The 7,631-nt window shown below is 39.8% G+C and overlaps 1 pseudogene; it reads left to right on the top strand.

The window, feature by feature from the left end:
• Positions 1 to 4,354: 4,354 nt before the first annotated feature.
• LOC100606591 lies at positions 4,355 to 6,260 on the top strand (annotated as a pseudogene).
• The last annotated feature ends 1,371 nt before the right edge of the window (positions 6,261 to 7,631 follow it).

The raw sequence follows: 7,631 nt of genomic DNA, 5'->3' as shown, positions 1-7,631 counted from the left end.
AGAAGGGCATGATAAAAATTACATTCTAAAATGGGTAGCCTCCTCTAGGAATTGTTGGTTCAAGATGTTTGGGAGTCTGACTCTACGAATACCCTGTAATATTGGCAATTATGAGGCACACAGTGATGCCTGTTTTTGGTGACACTGAGAACAAAGCTGTTAATGATGGCTTCACCCACACTTTGCAATGCAAAACCCAACACCTGTGACTGTTCAGTCTTCTGTTATTGTGGAAGTAATTACACTATTCATGGAACACAATAATCTGCAATATTTCTCAGAGGAATAAACACATTTTACCTCTCTTGGTTTAATTGCCAGAGCAAAATTCAACATCTTTACTGCTTTACAGGAAAAAACAAACTAAAATAAAAAACACACTGGCAACTAAGATGAGCAGAAGATGGCTATGGGTCTCATTAAATATATTTAGTTTTGATTTTCCTTCTCATTTGTCTTTTGTATAGATACAGTGTGCTTTAACAACTGGTATTTAATCTACCATAATTATTCATTGTTCCATGCATAGAAAGTTCTTTCATTTCCCATATACTGACAGTGCCCTTGCATGAATATGCTACAATCGATGGAACAAAATTGGGTGTTCATTTGCCTTGATATTTACTATTAGGGCCCACTGAAATACAGGATGTGCCAAAGTTTACTTGAGTCTAATATAAATGTGACTATGGCTAAATATCAAGCAAACGAAGACAGGTGCAAAAATTCTTTTGTTACTTATTATATCAAAAGCACTTAGTAATTTACATATATTGTCTCATTAATCCTCAAAAATAACCTCAAGTATAAATTACTGTTTCTATTTTGTAAATGAGGACAATGAGTTTTGTGGAAGTTTCAATCATTTGTTTGAGGACACACAACTAATAAATGGTAGAGCCTAAAGTTTAAACCCATCTTTTCACTTTTCTTCAAAGCCCTTAGTTACTACACTGGGTTGCTTCTCCTCCCACAAAAAGGAAAGAATAAAACAAAAAAGTGTCATAAAGAATCATGAAGAAGGCTGAGTTGCCTTCCTTTTTAGGAGGCCTGGAGAACATCCAGGGTGAGGGTAGGCAGATAGAGGAGGTCTGAGAAGACAAAGAATTGAGACATCTGTGACCTTTACTTGAATGTTTGCAGGCTTGTGGCCATGGCCTTAATGAAAGTGAAAAAGAGAATGTGGAAAGATGGAGGTATTTAAATGAAAACACATTCCCAGAATATCGCTCGGGACAAAAATGTTTTGCTATGGTCTTCATGGACAAGGTTGTTGTCCACTACCACTCCAGCAGACTCATCAGCAAGGCTAGTCGAAGAAAAAAGGCAATGATGCTTCAACAGATCAACTTATAACAAGGACTAGAACCCAAGTGGATTTACAGCTAGGAAGAAGTGGGGTGGGTGGACTGACCACATAATAACCTAGGTATACTGAGCGGGATACATGTTTGTCCCGGTTTAATTAAGGATCTGATTGAAATAATTGGCTTTTAGATATTTTAAGTTTGGTTGGACTGAAATGAAAATTCCCAAAGTTTTGCCATTAATTAACATGGCAAAGTACTTTGAGACCATAGCTTCTCTCTGGCTTTTAAGATCAAAATTCTGCTTGCCTTATTATTGCCAAAAGGGCCCATTAGGTAATGGAAAATAGCAAAAGTAACAGGAGGTCATTGACATATTAATTGTGATTTTTCTAATAATTTGTTTAAAAAGAAATATAAGTAAGTGGCAAAATAAAAAAAGAGTTTGTGTCTGTCTGCCTGGTGTAAATAATACATTGTATTGTTTCTGTGGGTTGTGAATAAACAGTTCAGTACCTTTTCAGTATTAATGCTTAAGGAATTACATAAGAGCCCATAATGCCAAGATGTAAAACTTAGACCAAAAAAAGCTATATTTAAGTTTTATAATGATTAGGAATCATTCATTGAAAACCAAGACAAAGGCAGGCCTTGTTATCCTCACTGTCATTCTTGTGGAAGTGAAAATTGTTTCCTAAATTAAACAAAATAGTTTATTTGCAGAGACATGTTGAAACCACACATATACATAAGAAACAAATGCTTTAATGATGTTTCTTTCTTTTTGGAAGTTGGAAATTGTATTAGTTTAACAGGGCTCATGTAACATATTACCAGAAAGTTGGTGCCTTCCAACCACGGAAATTTATTCTCTCACAGTTTTGAAATCAAGTTGTTGGCAGGGCCATGCTTTCTCTGGAGGCTCTAAGGGAGGATTCTTCCTTGCCCTTCTCCTACCTTCTGGTGGCTGCTGATAATTCTTGGTGTTCCTTGGCTTTTAGATGAAATCAATCTCTGCCTTGACTGTTATATGGCCATCTCTTTATATGCCTCTGTCTTTGTGTCTCAATTTCCATCCTGTCATGAGAATACTCATCATTATATTAGGGCCCACCCTAATACAGTATGACCTCACCTTAACATGATTCATCTGCAGAGACCCTATTTTCAAAAAATGTCATATTCATAGGTACCAAAGATTATCACTTGATCATATGTTTTGGTGGACACAATTCAACCAGTACAGAAATTCAGTAGAAATATTACACTACTAGTTATTTACATAATTCTGTGGTCTAGATCCCAAAAGTATGACTCTGCTTTTTGTGTATTTCCATTCTCATCATCTTTCTCTCTCAGGTACCCTGAAGCAAGTGTCCCCTCATCCTCTAGTTTTTACAAAGTAAAAAACAAAGAATCAGAGAAATCTTGGACCAAGAGCAGCATATTAGCATTTGGGGCCTAGAGTCTAGTCAAAAAAACAGAAATCTTAGTAGTTATCTTAACCGAGAGAACTTAAGGAATTGGGAACCGAAAAGGCAAAAAAGAAGCATGGAGGTGACCCAGATCTAGTAAATGCTGGAGGAGCAAAGGGAAGTGGTTGGAACAGGTACTTGGGAAAGGGGCTTAACAGAGCTGGGACTCAGACCCCTATTGGAGGTAACATGGGGCCATCAGTGCTGGTGTCTCTAAAGGGTACAATGAGTCTAGTTCTATGAGTGTGGAAAAATTGTAAGCCAGATCCACTGCCACTGCTCAGGTGAACCGCTTTGCTGTGGTGAACCTGGTGGAAGCAGTGACCACTTAGCAAGGAACACATGTCTTTTCCTTCTGCCTACCCTCAGCATCCCTTCTGTGTACCTTCTTTAGGTAGAGCTGAACTGGGAAGCATCCAGCAAAGGGGAGACAATGGTTGGAAGAGTCGCAGACCCAGCATCGCAATGCAAATGCGGAAAGGTGGGTTTGGAGCTGAAAGACATATCTCAATAATCAGCAGATGCAAATTTACAGGGCCAGATTTTCAGATTGGAAAGATTAATTCACACTGGAAGCTGGTAGAAAGAGGGAAATGGGGAAACTAATGAGAACTGGAGAGAAACATGCAGAGGAAGTGGGAAAGGGAAGAAAGACTGACTTTTCAGGAAGTATATTAGAATGGATAAAGTTGATTGATCGCCAACATCAAATATTTTTAAACCCTAAACTGAGAGTTTTATTTTTATTTCTATTTTTTATTTATTTTTATTTTTTAGAGACAGAGCCTTACTCTGTTGCCCAGGCTGGAGTGCAGTGGAGTGATCATAGCGCATTGTAACCTCCAACTTCGGGAATTTAGAGTTTTGAACTTAAACACTTTAGATGGAGATGAGAACATGAAGGGAAAATCTCATCTTCTTTTCAAGAAGGAAATAAACAGATCCAGATGGAATTTCTTCCATGGCCTGGGAAGCTGCTGTGTATAAATTTCACAAGCAGGGGACCACTACTATTAACTGTTATATGCTGATGTACTATGCACTGAGGGGAATACAAAACAAATAGCACATGTACAATCAATTGATGTAGAAATCAATGCATTAGGACTTCAGAGAACAAACAGACTGCACCCCATATTGCAGTGTTTCTCAATCTTTTTTTTTCTATCATTACCCCCCTAAGGAGCTTTCAGACTTTTTCCCCCCTATTTATTCCCTCCTCCCATAAAATGTTGATACTGTGGATACATTGCACATCTCTTTATACACAGGTCCTTTGGAGAGCCATGAAGCATTGCAAGGTCTAAGTTTCCTCCCTCCCATGCCCTCCAACAACAAATTTTTGTCCAAGTAAAAAATTCACACTAGCTTTCCTGCCATGTCCCGCGGCCAAGCGTTGGGGAAGCTAGGAAGCTGGGAAGCTGGTGTAGCGGTGTTGCCCAGCAGCCTCTGTGGCGTCATGTGGGTTGGCTCCACGCATCGCTGCTCTGGTCGCTGGTTGGCTGAGGTGCGATGATACTGGTTGCCCGCGGTGTGTGTGAGTGGAAGTCGACGTATACCCCTGCGATGAAGATGGAGGGGCCTTTGTCCGTGTTCGGGGACTGAGACCGCAGCACTGGGGAGGTGGTCCGCTCCCAAAACCTTATGGCTTAAGCTTCAATTGCCAATACTGTGAAAAGTTCTCTTGGTCCAGTTGGCTTGGATAAAATGGTGGATGATACTGGTGATGCAACCATTACTAATGATGGTGCAGCCATCCTGAAGTTACTGGAGGTAGAACAATCCTGCAGCTAAAGTTCTTTGTGAGCTGGCTGACCTGCAAGACAAAGAAGTTGGAGATGGAACTACCTCAATGAGAAGCCCTGCGTTATATCCGTTAAAACTTAATTATCAACACAGATGAACTGGGAAGAGATTGCCTGATTAATTCCACTGAGACATCGATGCCTTCCAAAATCATTGGAATAAATGGTGATTTCTTTGCTAATATAGTATTAGACACTGTACTTGTTACCACATACACAGATATTAAGAGACCAGCCTCGCTATCCAGTCAATTCTGTTCATATTCTGAAAGCCCACGCGAGAAGTCAGATGGAGAGTATGCTGATCACTGGGTATGCACTCAGCTGTGTGGTGGGATCCCAGGGCATGCCCAAAAGAATTGTTAATGCGAAAATTGCTTCACTTAACTTTAGCCTGTAAAAAAACAAAAATGAAGCTTTGCGATATTGTCTGGCTCTGTGTCCCCACCCAAATCTCATCTTGAATTGTAATCCAAATTGTAATTCCCACGTGTTGGGGGAGGGACTCCATGCTGTTCTCATGATAGTGAGTTCTGACATGATCTGATGGTTTTATAAGGAGCTGTTCCCTTTTCCCTCTGCACTTCTCCTTTCTGCTGCCATGTGAAGAAGGACATGTTTCCTTCCTCTTTGGCCAGGATTGTAAGTTCCTGAGACCTCCCAAGCCCTGTAAAACTGTGAGTCAATTAAACCTCTTTCCTTTATTAATTCCCCAGTCTAGGCAGTTCTTTATAACAGTGTGAGAATGGACTAATATTCTTGATGTACAGGTGGTCATTACAGACCCTGAAAAACTGGACCAAATTAGACAGAAAGAATCAGATATTATCAAGGAGAGAATTCTGAAGATCCTGGCAACTGATGCCAATATTATTCTAATAGCTGGTGGAATTGATGATATGTGTCAAAGTATTTTGTAGAGGTTAGGGCTATGGCAATTAGAAGAGCTTTAAAAAGGGACCTTAAATGCATTGCAAAAACTTTCAGAGGGACTGTTCTGTCAACCCTGGCCAATTTGAAGGGTGAAGGAACTTTTGAAACTGCAATGTTGGGACAGGTGGAAGAAGTGGTACAGGAGAGAATTTGTGATGATGAGCTGATCTTAATCAAAACCAGTAAGGCTTGTGCATCTGCATCAATTATCTTACATGGGGCAAATGATTTCGTATGTGATGAGATGGAGCACTCTACATGATGCTCTTTGCATAGTGAAGAAAGTTTTGGAGTCAAAATCCATGATGCTAGTTGGGGGTGCTGTAGAAGCAGCCTTTTCCATATACCCTGAAAACTATGAAACCAGCATGGAGTCTCAGGAACAGCTTGCTATTGCAGAGTTTGAAAGACCTCTTCTTGTTATTCACTGACAGTTAATGCTGCCCAAAACTCCACAGATCTGGTTGCACAGTTTAAGAGCTTTTCATAATGAGGCTCAAGTTAACCCAGAACTTAAAAATCTAAAATGAATTGGTCTTGATTTGAGCAGTGGTAAACCTAGACACAACAAAAAAGCAGGGGTGTTTGAACCAACCATAGTTAAAGTTAAGGGTTTGAAATTTGCAACAGAAGCTGCAGTTACCATTCTTCAAATTGATGATCTTATTAAATTATACCCAGAAAGTAAAGATGCTAAACATGGAGGGTATGAAGATGCTGCTCATAACTGGGGCCCTTGATATTCTGAAGCCCTTGATAACTGATCTGATGTCCCTTTTATTTATAACAGTGTTAGATGCAATTGTCTTGTACCTTGAATTGAGTATTATACATTAAAGTATAGCAAGCTGTCAAAAAAAATTTACACTACAGTGGTGCCTCACCCAGATTTTCTTCACTGGTTGTTCCCGTGTCCCCTAGCTGCTCTGAGAACTATTCTAGGAGAATTCTGTAGAGGATTGCCTTAGGTGAAAGGAAACTACCTCAACTGAAGCGTTTATACCCTAGGCTCCCACCAAAGCCAGTGGCCCATAACTCACTGACACTGGGGCATGAAAGGTTGACACCCCTCAAGGAAGAAACAGCTCTGTGATAAAATTCATATTCAACAGCTCCCTGTGGAATAAAGTAGAAGCTAATCTCTAGGCAGGACCACATATTTGCTTACCTTTCCTCTCTTGTTCTGTCTTGCTTCCTTCCTTAACTCCTCTTCTGTAGAGAGCATACCCTTATTCAGTTAGTTTTACAAGAATCTCAATCTTAGATGCTACATTTGAAAACCTGAGTTAAGACACACCCCTAGTAACTAGAGTCACTAGGAGGTTTCATGAAGAAGCTTCATCTTAAAGGAAAGGTAGAAGCTAAGTGAAAAGGAAGGAGTGAATGAAGTATGTGGGCATCACAATGAGCAAAGATGTGGAAGGTTTTAGAGATGATGAAAAGATTGGCTTGGCTAAAGCAGAACATTATTAGGGTAGCCTGAGGCCATTTCAGAGCTTGGCTATCCTATCTGTTGCAGGGAGGTTAGTAATTGAAGAGTTTTCTGAAGAAAGCAAAGCAGTTCAATTTGTTAACATCAGGGAATGACTTACTGCATTCCTGCCTGCTCACTTGAGCGTGGGAAGGTCAAGCAGACACACACACGGATAGTCCAAGGGTGATGAAGGGTATTGTAACAAAATTCAAATTGTATGTTTCACCCAGGACAGAAGAGTATAGAGAAAGAAGTAACTGGTGTAGTTAGTGATCATCCAGATCCTGAGTGATAAATGAGGGTAAAGTAAAGATTTAACATAGAATTTGGAACTTGATGCCATTTATAATAATAATAATGTATATTACTGCATTAAAGCTGCTGCATTGTAGTGGAATTAGGTGAAAAAGGGATAGCTGTATAAGACAACCTTTTCAAGAATTCATCTTCAGAGAACTGACATTTCCAGAAGAGCTAGCCCAGAGTTTGTCAGATGCTCTTCTTTTGGACAAATGAGCTTCCTGGCGAGTTTCATTCTGCTTTTTGACAGAAAAATCAAACTGTAGCTCACAGATTTAATAAAAGGCCAATGAGGGATCTTCACTGAGAATCTCTATGGATCCATTCATTTTGTGAC

This window comes from Nomascus leucogenys, chromosome 6, assembly GCF_006542625.1.
Source record: "Nomascus leucogenys isolate Asia chromosome 6, Asia_NLE_v1, whole genome shotgun sequence".
NCBI lineage: Eukaryota > Metazoa > Chordata > Mammalia > Primates > Hylobatidae > Nomascus > Nomascus leucogenys.
Note: the sequence above shows the minus strand (reverse complement) of the source record. Positions and strands in the feature narration are given on the sequence as shown.